Here is a 20,446-nt window from a genome sequence, read left to right on the forward strand (position 1 = left end):
AGTCAGTTAATGTTTGGCAATGACATAATGAATAACAGTGGGGGCGGCAGGGAACCTGGCTAACGTCAGCATACAAAATGCCAAGTTGAATTATGCAAGCACCTTCAGTTGGATGACTTTTGCATAAGTTCGAAGAGGGGCAAATTTTTAAATTTTTAGTGAATATAGGTAAACAAATTCATCTCCTCCTATTTAATTTGATCATTAACTTTTTGCTTTTGGGCAAAAATTTACAAAACTAGCTATGTAATTGAGAAAATGTAATTAACTGTATTGATCTCAGTTTCCCCAATTGTAAAGTGAAAATGTTACTCTCTATTTCATTTGGACTTTTCTGACTATTTTTAAAAGATGATGTAAAGTGCTTAGCATGATGTCTAGCACAAACTAAGCATCAATAAATAGCTGGGTTTTTTTATTGTATGCTGTGGCATAGTAAGAAAGTTAGTTGTTCCCAGTTTCTGGCAGAGTTCCTAAAACCCTTCCAACTTCCTCAGTGACAAGGTCAACAGGAAAGCCTTTTGTTTAAATAAGGAGACTTTTTTTTTTTTTTAAATGGGATCTTGCAATGTTGCCTGGGCTCGTCTCAAACTCCTGAGCTCAAACATTCCTCCTGCATCAGCCTCCCAAGTGCTTAAATTACAGGCATGTGCCACAATGCCTGGCTATGAGGTGACTTGTGGTGGGCTCCTAGATAGCTTCAGGCTGGGGGATTATTCACGAGAAAGACCAACCCTTGATTAGAAGCTTGGACATTTCAGCCCAACCCCCCATAACCTCTAAGGAGGGGAGAAGGGCCAGAGATGGAGTTAATGGTTATCAACAAAGGTTACTCACTAGTTGTTATTAACTCAAAAAGATAAACACCAAAAAAACAAATAATCTATCAATAAACGGGCCAAGGACCTGAAGAGACACTTCTCAGAAGATGATATACAATCAATCAACAAATATATGAAAAAAATGTTCATCATTGCTAGCAACTAGAGAAATGCAAATCAAAACCACTCTAAGATTTCATCTCACTCCAGTCAGAATATTGGCCATTATGCACACAAACAAAAATAAGTGTTGGCGAGGATGTGGGGGAAAGGTATACTCATACACTGCTGGTGGGGCTGAAAATTGGTGCAGCCAATATGGAAAGCAGTATGGAGATTTCTTGGAAAATTGGGAATGGAACCATCATTTGACCCAGATAGCCTCTCCTTAGTCTATACCCAAAGGACTTAAAAACAGCGTACTACAGGGACACAGCCACATCAATGTTTATAGCAGCACAATTCACAATAGCTAAACTGTGGAACCAACCTAAATGCCCTTCAATAAATGAAAGGATTAAAAAATGTGACATATATACACAATGGAATATTACTCAGCATTAAGAGACAATAAAATCATGGCATTTGCTGGTAAATGGATGGTGTTGGAGAAGATAATGCTAAGTGAAGTTAGCCAATCCCAAAAAAAAAAACAAATGCCAAATGTTTTTCTCTGAAATAAGGAGGCTGACTCATAGTGGGGTAGGGAGGAATAGATGAACTCTAGATAGGACAGAGGAGTGGGAGGGGGCATGGGGTTAGAAATGATGGTGGAATGTGATGGACATTAGTATCCAAAGTACATGTATGAAGACACAAATTGGTGTGAGTATACTATGTATATAACCAGAGATATGAAAAATTGTGCTCTATACGTGTAATAAGAATTGTCATGCATTCTGCTGTCATAAATAAATAAATTTTTAAATTCAGGCCTACATGGAAAAAATCCATCAATGTCAGGGTTCTAGGAGCTTCTAAATTCCCAAACACATCCATGGGAGGGTGACAACCCCCGCTCCACCAGGAGTGAGGCTCCTGTCTCAGAGCTATTCTAGACCTTGCCCTATGTATCTCCTTATCTGTTCAGTTGTATGCTTTATAATTATTTGTGTATAATAGTCCATATAGCATATTCTGAGTTCTGTGACTCATTCTGGCAAATTTTCAAACATGAAAGGAGGGGTAGGATAGGAGAACCCTTTGTAGTCAAAGTCAGAAGTGTGGGTAACCTGGGGACAGTCTTAAAGGAATGAGCCCCTAAACCTGTGGGGTCTGACACTAACTCCTAGTGTCAGAATTGAACTGAATTATAGGACATCTGGTTGGTACTGAAAGAGCTCAAGAAGTGATATGGAAAAAGACCTCATGTATTTGGTGTGAGAAAACACACACACACACACACACACACACACACACACACACACACACCATGCACAGACACATGCACACATTATAATGTGCATTATTATGTGCACTGAACCCAATCACATGGTAAGTGCTTTCAGAAATTTGGAAGGCTGAGGGTTAAATTTTAGACCTAGTCAATTGTTTTCAAAGATAACCACATCCTTATCCACAGAATTTGTGCCTGTTTTAGGTTAACTGGCAAAGGGAAATTAAGATTGCAAATAAAATCAAGGTTGCTAACCAGCTGACCTTAAAATAAGGAGAATATTTTGGATTACTCAGGCAGAACCAATGTAATCACAAGGATAGTTAAAAATAAGAGCGAAGCAGAAAGGTAAAAGATGGCAGCACAAGGATTCTGCCCAACATTCCTGACTTTGGAGATGGAGAAAACATAAGCCAAGAAATGCAGACAGCCTCTTAAAGCTAGAAAAAGTTATTGTCCCTCAGAACCTCCAGAAGGAACAGCCCTGCTGAAACCCAGATTTTAGCCCAGTGGGACTCATTTCATATTTCTCACCTCCAGAAATGCAAGTTAATAAATTTGGTTGTTTTTAAGCCACTGCCTCAAATTGTCTATCCCTGAACCTTTTTTTTTTTTTTTTTATTGTTGGTCGTTCAAAACATTACACAGTTCTTAATACATCATCTTTCACAGTTTGATTCAAGTGGGTTATGAACTCCCAACTTTACCCCGTATACAGATTGCTGTATCACATCAGTTACCCTTCCATTGATTGACATATTGCTTTTCTAGTGTCTGATGTATTCTGCTGTCAGTCCTATTCTCTACTATCCCCCCTCCCCTCCCCTCCCCTCCCCTTTTCTCTCTCTACCCCTTCTACTGTAAATCGTTTCTTCGATTTGTATTATCTTGTCTTACCCCTCCTTTCCTCTTATATATCATTCTCACTCCCTTTCCCTCCCACCTCTCATCCCTGTTTAATGTAAATCTTCTTCTCAAGCTCTTCGTCCTTACCCTGTCCTTGTTTACTCCCCTTATATCAAAGGGGTCATTTGGTATTTGTTTTTTAACGATTGACTAGCTTCACTTAGCATAATCTGCTCTAATGCCATCCATTTCTATCCCTGAACCTTATAGCCCTTTTTAAATCAAGAGCCCAACTCATATCTCCTATTTTAACAGTACATTAAAATTGACTTTGGACACCTTCATATTATTCACAACTTTCAAATCACTTACATTGTCCCCCTTTCCACTACAAACTCTTTCTGTAGACCTGCACTACCAAATACGGTAGCCAAATACGGTACCTTGTAAAATACAACATGCACAAATGGAGATTTGTTAAGCGCAGAATATGTGCCAGGTTTTGAAAATTCAAACATATAAAATAATGTAAAGTATCTCACTAATAAATATTTATTTTTATTTATTATTTGGTACCATGGATTAAACCTAGTGGTGCTTAACCACTAAACAACTTTTCTGGTCCTTTTATTTTGAGACAGGGTCTTGCTAAATTGCTTAGGGCCTTGTTAGGTTGCTGAGGCTGGCTCTGAACTTGTGATCCTCCTGATTCAGCCTCCCAAGCCACTGGGATTGCAGGCATGGCGGCCACTGCACTGAGCGCTAATAATTTTTAAAATATTGATTAGATGTAGGAATTACATTGTAGATGTTAAATATATAATTAAAATTCATTGTTCCTGGTTCCTTTTACCTTCTTAACATGACTACTGGAAAAAATTTTATTGTATAATGGTTCACACTATATTTCATTAGACCCATTCTAACATCAAATTTTAAATTAGTGCCTTGCGTCCATCATTCCTTGCATGCTATGGTCTACCCTATGTCTGACCTAAGACACTACTAGCCCTCTGTCAACCATACAGAAAATCTGACCACAGACAACAATGTTGCTTGAAGGCAACTGTGCCCAATTTGCACAACTGCCACTGCTCTACCAAGAGTGTGGCCTCACAATTTTGGCAATGCTATTCTATCTTGTCAGTCCCACTTGACATTCTCTTAAGTGTCTATAGGAGAAATAAAGTACTACAAAATGTTTTTTTTCTTTTACCAACCCTTACACTTTTGACTCCTTTCCACAGCCTTGTTTAAACAGTTTAAGTTTACAACTTAAAAACATTTTATTGAAGCTGGGCATAGTGATACATCTGTAATCTCAGCTACTCCAGAGGCTGGGCAAGAGGATGACAAGTTTGGGGCCAGCCTGGGCAACTTAGCAAGACCCTATCTGTTATGGTTTGATTATGAGGTGTTCCCCAAAAATTCATGATTAGATTATAAAATCTGTACTCTAATCAGATTAATCCATTTGATGGATTAATAATTTGAAAGGACTACTGTACTAGGAGATAATTATAGTTATACATAGGTAGGATGTGGCTGTAGGCAGGTCACTGGAAGTGTGCCATTGGGGATTATATATCTTGTCCCCAGCTTCTGTGCTCTCTGCTTCCAGACCTCTGAACAGCGTCCCTCTACCACCACATCCCACAATGTTGTGCTTCACCTTAGGCCCAGAGTAATGGTGTCAGCTGACCATGAACTGAACCTCTGAAACAGTGAACCAAAATCTACTCTTCCTCCTCCAAGTTGTTTTTGTCAGGCATTTTGGAAACAATGATGGAAAGCTGGCTAACACACCGTCTCAAAATTTTTAATACAGCTGGATATGTAGCTCAGAGATGAAATGCTCCTCGGTTCAATCCCCATGCTGACCCTTTACGCTGCATATTTTAAGTCTTCATATGTGTACAGATAAAAGGAAGGAGAGAAATCTGTAAAATGTTAATAGTGTTTTCTTTGGCAAAGATATAAATAGGTGAGTTTTGTTTTAAAATTTTATGATTTTTCCAAAATGTTTGGGGAGAAACTTCAATTATTATCAAACAGCCAAGCCTTATAAAACATAGCAAGCAAAAAGACTATTTCTGGGGCTGAGGTTGTAGCTCAGAGATAGAGAGCTTGCTTGGCATGTGTGAAGCACTGGGTTTGATCCTCAGCACCACAAAAATAAATAAATAAATATTGTGTCCACCTATTTAAAAAAAAAAAAAAAAGACTATTTCCCACAGCTATGAAGAAGAAAGAAAAAGTAGATTTCCTGTGAATATTATTAACCCAAGACCCAAATGTTACCATTCAAACTGCTGGCTGAAGTTAGCTAACACGTTCATGATCATGTTGGCATGATCTTAGCCGTGTTCAATAGTCACGATCATAGACATGCTGTGGTTTGAGAGTATCTCCAAAGACTCGTATGTGTGTGAAGCACTGGGTTTGATTGTCAGCACCACATAAAAAAATAAAGAAAATAAGAGTATTGTGTCTATCTACAACTAAAAATAAATTAAAAAAAAAAAAGATGATGATGATGATTTGGCCTCAGTATGGTAACACTGAGAGATGGTAGAACTTTTAATAGGTAAAGCCATTAGGTCATGAGGGGTGCTGCCCTTGGAAGGAATTAATACAGGTGCTGAAGGGGCAGGAAGTGGGGAACGAGGGAGAGAGTGCTGGGGAGTGATAATGGCCAAATTTTATTACTATATTGTTTATTGTGCACAGGTACAAATATGTAACAATGAATCCCATCTATAACTATAATGCACCAATTAAAAAATGGGAAAAAAATATTGGTCTTAAGGTGCTTGTTCTCACAAAATTGAATTGTTATAAAGCAAGGCTATCTATCCCTCATGCGTGGACACTTCAGTACATGGCCAGTTTTCTTTCTGCTGCTCTGCCATGTAGATGCAGCCAAGGCAGGCCTCAACAGAGGACAAATGGGTAGGGCTACCCAATCTTAGATTTTCAGCCTCCAAAACTATAAGCTAAACAAACCTCCTTTATTTATAAAGTATCCAACACCAAGTACTCTGCTACAGCAATATAATATATCCTCTTGGTGGGAAAGAAAGGAGGTAGCGCAGCACTTCTAAAGATGAAATTATGGATACAATGAAAAGAAAGTATGGGAAAGGATTTCTTGGAAAGTTCTGCCTATACTGAGTAGAAGATAAAGTCATGGGTGCCAGGACTTCACAGGTAACTCATACAACATTATTTAAGAAAGTTAAGAAGTTGGTAACCACCTTCATAGGTGATTCTTCCTCAAGCACCAACAGCCTCACCCCAGACCTATATATGACCAGATGTTTTTAAATAAGGTACTTGTGGAAATACAGCAATAATCTCCAGACACTTAAGGACCAAAATCACTTCACACCTGCCCAAAATGTGGCTTCTTTATCTTGGTGTCTCTCCATGCTGTCAAGGTGCTGTGTTGAGAACATCTCCACTGTTGTGCCCAAGTCAGCCTTAGCATTAAGGAAGACAAAAAGGAGAACACAGTACCCGGTGCATATGCATAAGGCACTCAGCAAATGCCTCCCCCATATCCATGATTAGCATCTGAACAGTCTCTCCCCATGTGAATATTCTCATAGAATATTCTAGCAACCCAGTAACTCAGCCCTACTGCCACCACCAAACTGCCTTCTCCGTCAGGGTGTTCTAAGAAGAGCTTTTGAGCCAGTCTCTGGTTTCTTAATCTGCTCTAACACCATCAGCAGTGAGATGTGACCAAATTATTTGTTTCATAATCTATAAAGTAGTAGACGAAGTACCTAACGTGAGAGGGTGGCCTGTCAGGGTCACTTTCCCAAGAAGCCACTTTGCACATTCCAGGAATGCTCCCTAATTATAGAAGTGCATACAGTCTAGGTAAAGTGGACTTCGTCGGGGTCCCTGCCTCCCCTTCATCTTCCCTTACTCCTGCTCCCTCCATAGTCTCTTAATAGACTAAACATTCCCCTAATATTCATTTTTTTAAAATATTTTTTTAGTTGTTGATGGACCTTTATTTAATCATATGTGGTGTTGAGAATAGAACCCAGTGCCTCACCCATGCCAGGCATGTGCTCTACCACTGAGCCACAACTCCAGCCCCCAAATATTCTTTTTTTTTTAAGAGAGAGAGAGAGAGAGAGAGAGAGAGAGAATTTTTTTAATATTTTTTTTTTATTTTTCGGCATACACAACATCTTTGTTGGTATGTGGTGCTGAGGATCGAACCCGAGCCACACGCATGCCAGGCGAGCGCGCTACTGCTTGAGCCACATCCCCAGCCCCACTAATATTTTTGACCAAGAAAGAGAAGACCCAGGGCCAGGTGTGGTGGCACATGCCTGTAATACCAGCCACTCAGAAGGCTCACACAGGAGGATTGCAAGTTCAAGGTCAGCCTCAGCAACTTAGTGAGACCCTGTCTGAAAACAAAAGATAAAAAGAGCTAAGGATATGACTCAGTAGTAGAGCACCTGGGTTCAAACCCCAGAACAAGGAAAAAAGAAGGAAGGAGGCAGGGAGAGGAAGAGGGAGAGGGAAAAGAAGAAAAGGAAAAAAAAGGGGGGCCCAAAATCTTCAATAAATATTCAATAAATCTTCAATACCCACTTTCCTGACTTTCCACATCTCCCTGCCAAGGCTTGCTCACAACAAGCCTAATGGTGTCCTTGCAGCTTATCAGGGTTTTTATATATACTCATATTTGAAATGGATCGTCATCCAGGGAAAGCTTTAGGGCACCTAGAAACAATTCTTGGGCCTAAAAGAAGGAGAATAAAATAAATCCACATTTTTCAAAAGAAAAAATTAAGCTAGACTTTATAGGATCTCTGAAAACAAACCCAGAAAATGCCATTTTGAGTAGAAATGTTATTATTTTGTTTGCTTCTCCTAATATTGTAGATTCTTTTCCACACTTCTTAACTTTTTAAAATAACATTGTATAAGTCACATGGAAAGATGTAAAGAAGATAGTTATGTAGCCCAGGGAATTCCCAATACGAGGGGAGTGGTAAAACTTACTGCAGTAGCAAAAAGAGCTGGATGAACCCACCATTTTAGGGAGTCCACTCCTTTCACTTTTCAAGGGAAAATAAAATGCCCAGAAGGGAACTATTTAATGATATAGAATCTAAATTCCAGGCTTTTGGGAAACATCTCACATCCAAACCATAAGAATTTCTTACAAAAAAAAAAAAATAGCAGGAAGACTATTTGGAATAATGCTCATGGGTACAATTGTTTATTTATTAGGGTTTATTGAATAGGAGATCTTTATTTTTAATATTTTTTAGTTGTCAATGAATATTTATTTATTTATATGTGATGCTGAGAATCGAACCCTGTGCCTCACACATGCCAGGCAAGTGCTCTACTGCTAGGCCACGTCCCCAGCCCTGAATAGGAGATCTTGATCAGCTCATTGAAAATTTCATCTCTGGGAGATCAAGAGGAGAGGCCTGTCCTGGGCCCAGAGATACGCAGTGAGCCACCCAGTGCTGGGTTTCCTTATTCACCAAAGCATGGCTCCACAGCCCAACATCAGCATACATGTAGGCTTAAGGCTGCCACCACCACAAAACTATGATATCACCAATATCACTGCTTGTATCAAGGGACAATAATAAGGACCTGATAAAATCATCAAGGTCCCTGATGGTAGCCCTGGCTGTACCAGAGGTTTCTCTAGTAGGGGTGCAACAGTTATCCTGTTGCTGAGGTAACAGGGAGTCTTGCATGGGGTTGCCTATCTCTTGTTTCTCCTACTAATAGCCAGCTTCTTGATTACCCTCTCACTAGTCATATAATCTAATGCCTCCATATTCTCACATCCTACCTCCTAAACATCTCAACCAACTCCCAGGACCCCTGTCTACCTTTAGAAACTGTATATGATTACGGAAACTTATTGACTATAAGGTAGAAGATAACCAAACTCATCATTTCTGATTATAATGACAAAACTGTAAATGTAAAAATAGAAGCTAACTCATATATGGCTGCATGTTGGGTACATTGAGTGCTGTAATATTGATCTCTCCCTTAAAAATGAGGTATTGGTTACCTCTAGGGACACTATAAGACAATAGGACCGAAGCTGTAATACCTCAGATCTACACTGCAAAAGAGGAAGGCTCATAGACATCATTAAAAAACAAAGGAGGAAAGTGCCCCAAACAAGCCAAGATATACAACAATAGAATACATAATAGTGAAGTAGGTTAAATGTCAGAGAAGGAGTTGAGAATATACATAAGTAAAATGATATGGGAATTAAAGAACAACCTAAGTGAGCAGATACAGGCAAAAATCGATCACTCCAACAAAAAGAGAACAAATACAAGTTGTAAGAGATTACTTCAAGAAAGAGATAAGAGATACTGAAAGAAAATAGGAATCTTCAAAATAAAAGAAACAATAAGCCAATTAAAAAACTCAATAGATAGCATCACCAACAGACTAGATTACTTGGAACTCAAGACCTCAGTCAATGAATACAAAATTTAAAATCTTGAAAATAAAGTTGACCTCACAGTGAAGATAGTAAGAAACCATGAACAGAATATCTAAGAATTATGGGATACCATCAAAAGACCAAATTTAAGATTTATTGGGATACAGGAAGGTTCAGAGAGTCAAACCAAAGTAAGATAATCTCTTCAATAAAATAACAGCAGAAAATTTCCCAAGAATGAAAAATGAATGGAAAATCAAATACAAGAGGCTTACAGGACACCAAATGTACAGAATTACAATAGATCTACATCAAGACACTTTATAATGAAAATGCCTAGCATGCAGAATAAGGATAGAATTTTAAAAGCCACAAGAGAGAAAAATCACAGTACCTATAAGGGAAGACCAATTTAGATCTCAGCAGATTTTTCAACCCAGACTCTCAAAGCTAGGAGATCCTGGAACAACATATAGCAAGCTCTAAAATATAATGAATGCCAACTAAGTATCCCAGCAAAATTAAGCTTCAAATTTGACGAAGAAATAAAAACATTCCATGATAAACGAAAGCTAATATTCCACGAGGAGGAAATGAAAAACCATGAAAATCTGTAAAGGAAAGAACTACAATAAAGGAAAAGCCAACCAAAGGAGAAACCAAGTCAAACTAAATATCAAAAATAAACAAAAATGACTGGTAATACAATTCATGTCTCTTTCAACTTTTTGATAAATTTTTACATATAAAAATTTTAACTACAATATCATCTAATTTATCAAGTTTTATTTCATATTTTTTGTGTTCCAATTCTCTTCATAAAGTTATAAAAATATGTTCTTTAAAAGTTTTGTCATTTTATATTATTTTAATATATAATTAATGTGGTATGTGTATATACATTGTGATGAGGTATATTTTACTCTCTTATAATTTAAAATCCATTATTCAAGATTCAAGGGTGAAAAGACAAATCAAATTAAAAAATTGTTTAATAAGGTATTCATAAAGGTAAGGGCAAGGTCGAGGGAAACTAACGAATTTTGTGAAGCACCTTTCCTTCCATAAACTTGGAGAGGTAGGAGGTGAAAGAAGCGAGAGCCATTATGAAAACCTTGTAGGAGAAGGTGACCTATCTGAAGTTATTCCCACCAAAAGCATGAAGAAACCAACCCACAGTCTATTAGAGTCTCACAGGGAGAAATAAAATACCTTGCTCTACTCTTGTATATTCTAAGTTCATCTCTTTGGTGTCCCTTTCTGATGAAACTCAACAAGAAACCACATAACTGACAAACCCAGCTTAATTCCCTCTTAAGATTGGGAGCCATCTCGTCACAAAGGCATGAAAAGTTAATTTCAGCTTTACTATAAATTACTGCAATTTCTAAACTTGCTTGGAATGCTGCCTGCCTTGAACTCACCCATGCCTGGCTTTCCCTGACCAGATAACAACCCTCTCTGAAACTTTAGTGGAACCTCATAAATTCTGGCTTTCCCTGGCCAGAAAAGCAACCTCTCTGAAACTCTACTGGCACCTCATAAATTCTGATGTTGGGATCTAAATTTACTCCCTAAGTGCTGAATCATTTAGACCATTAACCTACTATCTGCCTTTGTGTTACGTTTGACAAATTCCTGTTATCTGTAAGTTCTCAAGTCACCCCCTCCCTTTTTGCAACTTTCTGTCCTATAAAGCTGTGCTTCTAGAGCGCCACAGGGCTGTCTTCTATTCCCATGGGTTTCAGGAGAGACAGCCCCAGCCAGTCGGAATTAAAAGCTTGCTTTAATTTGATTTCAATTGGAATCAGTGGTCTTTTCTTTGTGACGTGGTTTAACAATAACAAGACATACGCAGTCTATAGCATATGTCTCACCAAAAGGTGAAAGATGGAGAAAGGAGCCAATATGACAGCCATTGGTTACATGAGGCCACTGAGTATTTGAAATGTGTTTAGTCTGAATAGAGGTGTGCTATGTGTTAAATAGACATTACATTCCAAAGAATTACTAGGACAAAGAAAATCAACATGAAATATCTTATTAACAATTATTTTCTTTGCAAATTATGTTGGTAATGCATTGGGTTAAATGAAAATATATTAAAATTAATTTCTCTTTTTAAAAAAGCAGTGAAGGAGAACAAGGTAACATTCTGTATCTTGATGGTAGTACTGTATATCCATATAGATATATGTTGTCATTTTTTATATTTGTGTTAACAAAATTATATAACTATAAAACTAATTGGGGTAAATCGTACAATATATAAATTATATCTCAACAAACACGACTTTAAAAAGAAATCTAGTTCATGAAGTGTTTCAACAGTATTGGGCACATACTAACCACCTGATAAATAATGGCTATTATTATGATTCATTAAAAAAAAAAAAACCAGCATCAAGGAGGAGCATGGGAGGAATAGACAAACTCTAGATAGGGCAAAGGCGTGGGAGGGGAGGGGAAGGGGCATGGGGTTAGAAATGATGGTGGAATGTGAGGGACATGATTATCCAAAGTACATGTATGAAGACACGAATGGTGTGAATATACTTTGTATACAGCCAGAGATATGAAAAATTGTGCTCTAAATATGTAATATGAATTATAATGCATTCTGCTGTCACACATAACAAATCAAAATAAAAAATTTTAAAAAGAATCTAAATTCCAGCTTCTGAATGCCAGAGCAGCTTTTCAAACATGAATGTAAAAAAGGGAAAAGGAAATATTGACAGAAATAGAGGCAAACATAGAGGCCAAAGACTAAGGCAGGTAAACAAAACATGGATTCTGGAGTGCCTTGCTCCAGAGCACCTACATTTATCAGAGAAGATGTGTTAAGAATTAATATAGCTGGGAGGATGACAGTAACTGAGCAGGGAGCAAAAAAAGAAAAATTTTTAGTGCCTCCTAAACTGGGACTTCACACTACTGTCATGATCTTCTGAGAAGTGATGACTTCCCAACGTAAAATACAATCAAACAAAAACACTCAAACTAGAGATATGAGAACCTTCTAAAGCCTCTTAAAAGTTGGTCATCCTTACAAAACTGTTTCTATTTCAATATTAGCTGCAAGTAAAGAACCACTTCACCAGGGAAATTCCATATTCGAGTAATACTAACTCAAGGGTAACAGAAAGTCTTCATGTTTACTTTGTTAAAATGAAGGCTTGAAGAAAAATATGCAGGCATTTCTGATATAACACTAAAAGAAATCCTCTCTATTCAGCAATTTTTCACATAGCCAGTAGCAAGCAGAGTGGGTTTAACTGAGCAACATGTACATATTAAAGGGAGACAGCAGCAGGGTGGAGGGGGAACAGCTGTGGGAAAGGAAGAGCAAGGGCTAAAGGGGCCTGGTGAAGGCACACTTCATACTCACTCACACGTCCTTCCAACAAAACTTTCTCTATAGTGGGGATTTGACCTAGGTAATCCCACCGGAGCCACATCCCCAGCTTTTTATTTCTCATATTGAGACAGAATCTCACTAAGTTGCCTAGCTTATTCTCAAACTTGCAATCCTCCTGCCTCAGCCTCCAGTGTAGCTATTTTTATAAACATTTTTTTAGTTGCAGTTGGACACAATATCTTTATTTAGTTGGTGCTGAGTATCGAACCCAGTGCCTTGCACCTGTAGGCGAGTGCTCTACCACTGAGCCACAGCCCCAGCCCCATAGTAGCTGTTTTGTAGGCATGCACTACCATGCTCAGCTTCAACAAGTATTTATTCATTTATTTATTTATGGTATTGAGGACGGAACCCAGGGCGTCACATATGTTAGGTAAGTGTTCTATCACTGCACTCATTCCCATTCCTCAACAAGTATTTATTAAGCACCAACTATATGCCACATGGAAGAAACACAATAGTGAGGAGTGGTGCGTGATCCATGCCCACATGGAGTTTACATTAACTGAGGCAAATATACCCTTAAACTTGCAAATATAATACAGAATTATTCAGCACTAAAGTAAGGGTAAATAAATGAGGAGCCCCTAATCCACGCTGGAGTGTGAAGGGTTAGGAAAAGCTTCCCAGAATAAAGGAGACCAGATACCAAGGCAAATTGCTTAAGTGAAGGCATTATGAACAATTCTATTTAGCTCTTCAGTTAATGTCTTTTTTCCCCAAACATTTTAGTTGTAGATGGATAGCACCCCTTTATTTAATTTTATATGATGTTAAGGATCAAACCCAGTGCCTCACACGTGTTAGGCAATTGCTCTACCGCTGAGCCACAACCCCAGTCCCAGTTAATGTCTTCTTAAATTTATTTATGGCCAAGACAAGAGAACAAAGGAGGTAGACAAAAGTGGTGGGTCAGGGGCTGGGGTTGTGGCTCAGTGGTAGAGTGCTCGCCTAGCACTTTTGAGGAACTGGGTTCAATCCTCAGCACCACATAAAAATTAAATAAAGATATTGTGTTCACCTACAACTAAAAACTAAATATTAAAAAAAAAAAAAGTGTTGGGTCAAAAGACCAGAGATTGGAAGCCAAGCATGGTAGAACATGCCCATAATGCTAGAGGCTCAGGAGGTTGAGGCAGGACTGTGAGTTCAAAGCCAGGTTTAGCAACTTAGCAAGGCCCTCAGCAACTTAGTGAAACCCCATCTCTAAGTAAATGCAAAATCTGGGGTTGTAATTCAATGGTTAAGTGCCCCTAGGTTCAATCCCTGGTACAAAAAAAATAAAATAAGACCAAAGATTGCGACAGGCTGAGCCAATGAGAGTATTATTACAAATACATGCAAGTTTGAGAACACAGGAGGGAAAGCTTAGCTCTGAGAAAGTGAGAGGAGAGGCTTAGGGCGAGTAGTGGAGTGTAAGAGAAAACCGTAGTCAGAGGCTTGGAGCAGATTATGACAGAAGGATATTCATTTCTAACCAACTCCTTCAGCTCAAATAGAATTGCCACTTAGAGCCCATAGTTTATTTATTTTTTTTTTTTTTAGAGAGAATTTTTTTTAATATTTATTTTTTAGTTATCGGCGGACACAACATCTCTGTTTGTACGTGGTGCTGAGGATCGAACCCGGGCCGCACGCATGCCAGGCGAGCGTGCTACCGCTTGAACCACATCCCCATCCCAAGAGCCCATAGTTTAAACTGGCACTGTCTTTCTTTTTTTTTTTTTTAAAGAGAGAGTGAGAGAGAGAGAATTTTTTAATATTTATTTTTAGTTTTCAGCGGACACCTTTGTTTGTATGTGGTGCTGAGGATCGAACCCGGGCCGCATGTACGCCAGGCGAGAGTGCTACCACTTGAGCCACAACCCCAGCCCGGCACTTTCTTTTCTTTTCTTGAAAACTAACCAATATCTGAAAGGCATGCTCAGTTATCCTTCTAGAAAGCCTAAAGAAGCACTTTCTTTCTTCGATATTTTCTCTCATGTTTCAGTCAGGTTCCCTTCTTCCTAAAAGATGGTAAAAAAAATGTCTGTTCTCTGATAAGCAATCAGCTCTCAAAGTCAAATGAAAACTGTCCCTGTCATTGTATTTATAGGTTTCTCCAATGCTGTGTAGAGTTTTGCCAAACCTTTTCTCAAACTCACTACAAGATTTTTTAGTCCATGAGGACTCTGGTGCTGGATGTACTGAAAGCAGCTTTGCCACTGGACATACATATGGCACTTCTCCTTTACTTACATTCTTCTGAGGCTGAGAAAAGATGGTATGCTAACTGACGCTCTTTCCAAACTCCCTGTGTGTACAGGAAATTCCCTGGGGAATGCTTCTCAGGCAATGACATCATGGGGGAATAAATGGCTCACTCTTCCTAAGTAGGTGCTTCACTTTTCTTCCTGATGCTGAACTTCCTTCAGTTTGCATGCTGTAAAGCACTTACTGACCTTCTCGTAATGTTCCAGTATCCATTCAGATCCATGGAAATGTGATGCCAACAAAACCTGAGTGAAAGTAGAAAAAAATTACACGCCTAAATTAAACCTTATTATTATGAGAATCCAACATTTTTCTTCTGATAATTCAAAAGTAAGAAAGAAAACCAAAATGAGGTATGGTTAAGTTTCATATTTTTTTACTTATTCTTTATTTAGATATACATGACAGTAGATTATATTTTCACATACAAATGGAGTATAACTTATTCTAATTAGGATCCCATTGTTGTGGTTGTATATGATGTGGAGTTTCACTGGTGGGGTATTCATATATAAACACAGGAAATTATGCCTGATTTATTCTACTGTCTGTTCTATTCCCATCTTCCCTCCCTTCCCTTCATTCTCCTTTGTGGCCAACTTTCAATTATCCATTATCACTTCATACTTTCAGCTACTAATTTTTAATGACTGTATGACTATCCACTGTGTGTGTGTGTGTGTATGCTGGGGATCTAACCCACCAGTGCTTTACCACTGGGCTTCAATCCCAAACCTTCCCTTAAATTTTTTGAAACAGGGTCTCACAAAGTTGCTGAGAGTCTTGCTAAGTGGCTAAGGCTGGCCTTGAACTCGACAATCCTCCTGTCTCAGCCTCCCAAGTCACTAAGATTATAGGCATAAGCCATGGTATCCTGCTAATTATCCACTTTTTTAAGGAAGTATCATACTTGCTTTATTGTATATTTTTATTGATTTTTTTAAATAAATGACACCAGAATACATTACAATTCTTATTACTCATATAATAAGAATTGTAATGTATTCTGGTTGTATATGAAGTATGTTGGCACTAATTCATGTCTTCATACATGTACTTTGGATAATGATGTCTATCACATTCCACCATCCTTGCTAATCCCCTGCCTGCTTTATTGTATATTTCATGTTCTAAAGAAGATAATAAGCCAATTCTAAAAGTTTTTAAAAATATAACCAAGGGCTTTTTTTGAAAGCTACATTAAAATAAGACTTTAACATGAGATAGTATTAACTCATTCTCTAAAGTAGATCTTCCAAAACCTCAACTGAATATTACAGTCACCTAAATTCTCTTAGTCTCAGAATTTTGTATAAAACAAAAGTAAATGACCCAGCTAGTCATAGTGGCACATGCCTGTAATCCCAGCTACTCTGGAGGCTAAGGCAGGAGGATCTCAAATTCAGGGCCAGCCTCAGCAATTTAGCAAGACCTGAAGCAACTCAGTGAACCCTGTCTCAAAATAAAAAATTTAAAGGGCTGGAATGCAGCTCAGTGGTACAGCGTTTGCCCAACATATGCATGGCCTTAGTTCAACCCCCCAATACCATTTTTTAAAGAATGACTCAGTTAAAGTTTACATACTACAAATCAAAAGAAAACCACCTAGACATGTCAGTATAATAAACCATACTCCAATTTGGTTGTTTTTGTGGGTTTGGGGCTGAAATTATATAAAAGCAAGTATAAGTACTTTAAAATTTTGATATTTTTCCAGTCCTATTTTATTTAGTATAGCTTTTGATTCCCATTGACCCTAATTAGACACACCTACCCACTTTTAACTAACAATCGGAATAAAAAAGAGCTAGGGAAATGGCCTACACATCCTTTCTTTCTCTCCCCCACCCCACCTCAAATACACATAGACACATTCACCCATCACTCACTCATGCCAGGCCCACTGCTGTTATGACAAGGAGAGTGGACATGGGAATATCTATTTACAAACAGATAACCAGAAACTGGGGACACCAAGATGAGCAAAATTAGATGATTTTACTAAAGAAGAAACTGCAGCTCAACAAGTTATGTGACTGGCCCAAAGCATACAGCCAACAAGAGGCAGAGCTGGAATTCAAACCTAGACCTAACTCTAAAGCCTGTAATCTTAACTCCCTTAAAGACAATTCTGCCATCAGATATATAGACAGAAATATTACAGTATTCTTTTATCTCTTATAATGAGAGAATTGGTCTGTCCAGGGTGGGAAAGAAAAGCTGTTAAACTTTCTTAGAAGATACACTCTTCTAGGTGAGCTGTGAAGACCAGTAACTGAAGAAAAGAGGTTAAGAAAAGGGGAATTCTGGGCAAAAAGAACACAGAGGAAAATAAAATATAGTCAGGGAATTTCAAATCTCCAACTTTTGGATAAGGGAAGATATTGTGGAAAATAAGAATACTGAGGTGAATAGTAGACAGATGGAGTTAGAGACAGGGTATCTGGATAACTAAACTAAGGCATTAACAACTGAGGGTTTTGGGCTGGGGATGTGGCTCAAGCGGTAGCGCGCTCGCCTGGCATGCGTGCGGCCCGGGTTCGATCCTCAGCACCACATACCAACAAAGATGTTGTGTCTGCTGAGAACTAAAAAATAAATATTAAAAATTCTCTCTCTCTCTCTGTCCTCTCTCACTCTATCTTTAAAAAAAAAAAAAACTGAGGGTTTTAACAAGGAGATGTGGTGAAGCAGGGCTCAGTGGTGCTTACCTGTAACCCCAGTGTCTTGGGAGGCTGAGGCAGGAGGATTCCAAGTTCCAGGCCAGCCTAGGCAACTTTGTGATATGCTATCTCAAAATAGACTATAAAAAGGTGGGCCCAGCGACTCTTGAGGCTGAAGCAGGAGGATCATGGGTTCAAAACCAGTCTCAACAACACTGAGGTGCTGCAACTCAGTGAGACCCTGTCTCTAAATAATATACAAAAAAGAGCTGGAGATATGGCTCAGTGGTTGAGTGCTCCTGAGTTCAATCCCTGGTACCCAAAAAATAAAAATAAAAAAATAAGAAAGTGTGGATATAGCTCAGTGCATGAGGCCCAGGGTTCAAGCCCAGTACTAAAAAAAAGAATTGACTTCAAAAAGGTAAGAGAACAGGGGCTGGGGATGTGGCTCAAGCGGTAGCGTGCTTGCCTGGCACACGTGCGGCCTGGGTTCGATCCTCAGCACCACATACAAACAAAGATGTTGTGTCCGCCGAAAACTAAAAAAATAAATATTAAAAAATTCTCTCTCTCTCTCCCCCCCCACTCTCTCTTTTTAAAAAAAAAAAAGGTAAGAGAACAAAAAGGTAAGAGAGAAATGGGATAAGAAGCAAGTAAATAAATAGATAAATATTTTTTCAAGTGGTGATAATGTACTGGAGGGCATTAAGAAAAACAGAGATAAAATGATAAAGGCTCTATTTCAATATGAAGTGGTCAGAGAAGTCCTCTCTAATAAGATGAACAGTGAAGACCTGAACAAGTGTTACCTGGAAAAAGAGTATTTCGGGAAAAGGGAGTACGTTCGGCATGTTCACAAAACAGCAGTAAAGCTAAGGGAGCTAGGGCAGTGATCACAATGGAGAAGGTAAGAGGTGGAATGAGAGAGGTAGCTGGTGTCAATTAATGCAGCAGCTTGAAGAGGAATATTTTAAGCATAATCCCACATGAAATTTCACTTCTATGGGGCTAATCCCACTCTTAAAGAATGCAAAGGTATTTGGTATCAGTCATCAACAACCTTAGAGGTAAATCTACTGCCCACAGGTACAAGAAAGCAGGTATGGCAAAGCATTGTTAAATAAAAATGGAATGACTGTTATTTATTCTTTGGAAGATCTATCTCCCACTGTATTCCCTCCCCCAAAAAAAATAAAATTCAGACTGAGAGAGTCACTGGTGTGACTCCTAGGACAGGACATTTCTGAATAAACAATTCAAAAATAACTTACTTCCTAGGTTGTAATAATCCTATTCTGGACTAGTCAGTTGGTTATTCACTAAAGTATGCTTTTTTAAAATGATCTTGTCAAGTCATGTGGGTTTTTAATTCTCATTACACACTAGCGGATGACTACTGATTATTGTCTCCATGGAGTGATTTCCCAAACCTCAGATTCCTCCACCACTAAATAAGCAGTAGAAGGATTAAGTGCATTTGGGCTTCCTGGCATTCTGATTCTGGACCATTGAGCATAAATGATTTCCACTGATTCCAATATAACCAATGTGTGAATGCTGAGGAATACAGAGCCCTGGCACGAGAAGGTCAATAGTAATGTATCACATAAGGATAAAGGCCCATCATGAAGCACCATCTTTTACCAAATTCTCTATGAACACAACTACACCATCTTGATGTCAAAGTGACTAAACAGCAAGATACCAAACAGTCTGGGTCAGAACAAGGGGAGAAGGGGACTTAAGGTTGGAATGAAGAACATGGAACAAATGATGTGAAGAGGCAAAATACTTTGCAATGAGCTGAAGGAGAGATGGGGATGAGCAGAACACACAATAGGGTAGAAAAAAAGGCTGACGCCATCCTGCATGGTTACTTACCTGGATGCCTGAGTCCTACTGGATAGGACTCCCAGCCTCTAGGTAGATGCTGGCTAAGGCATTCCCAGCACAGAACCCACACAGCCTTGCAGTCAGCACTTAACAGTTTTTTTTTTTTGAAGCACAAGAAGAAAATGTTTGCTCTCTTCCCTCTCTTTCACCATTTATCTCGCTTTTAGCAAACCTAATCCAGCAGTTTCCTCACTTTTTCTCTCCAGTTTCTTTCGGTTCCCAACCCAGGGTTGGTCTCTTTGTTGTATTATTAATCTGTGGAAGCAAAAGACAAAATGGTAGTTTCCAGGACCAAAAAATCACCTACCAGACTTAAAAGAGGCTACACAGAAGTGGAATCCGAAAAGAAACAACTCTCAAAAGAGAAGAAAAAAAAGAAGTGAGGTGCACGGCTGCTGAAGGGGGATGGGTCAGATCTGCCTGCATCTACACGCATTCACAATGGGATCCTCTTCTTGGGGTGCTTGACGTGACTCCTGGGTCAGGACATAGTATTAAAGGGTCTCTGCCAGGAAAAAAAAAAAAAAGGAAAGAAGCATGAAAATACTACGGACTGCGTGTGAGGAAGAGGGAGGTAGGGTACTTAAGACGAGCAAGAGCCAGTCTGGGTTAATGAAGCGGGTCCTTGAGCGACAGGGAGTCTTCTAATAGGGGAGGTCAAAGTTACTAAGGAACTAAGCATCCTTG

The 20,446-nt window shown here is 38.8% G+C and overlaps 1 protein-coding gene across 3 annotated transcripts in view; it reads right to left on the reverse strand.

The window, feature by feature from the left end:
* LOC110597112 (antigen-presenting glycoprotein CD1d-like) overlaps window positions 1-20,202 on the reverse strand; it is a 61,079-nt gene extending 40,877 nt beyond the window's left edge. Inside the window, exons 1-2 of one of the 3 annotated variants that reach the window (XR_013428158.1) lie at window positions 20,067-20,202; window positions 15,392-15,448 (exon numbers count right to left, since the gene is read on the reverse strand). The gene's annotated coding sequence lies outside the window, so the exon portion shown is untranslated. Of the gene's footprint in view, window positions 1-15,391; window positions 15,449-19,747; window positions 19,893-20,066 lie in introns of those variants that run through there. The other 2 variants (XR_013428157.1, XM_078027223.1) reach the window with 2 other exon arrangements.
* Between the last annotated feature and the right edge of the window lie 244 nt (window positions 20,203-20,446).

Source organism: Ictidomys tridecemlineatus, chromosome 11 (genome assembly GCF_052094955.1).
Source record: "Ictidomys tridecemlineatus isolate mIctTri1 chromosome 11, mIctTri1.hap1, whole genome shotgun sequence".
In the NCBI taxonomy this organism is placed as follows: Eukaryota; Metazoa; Chordata; class Mammalia; order Rodentia; family Sciuridae; genus Ictidomys; species Ictidomys tridecemlineatus.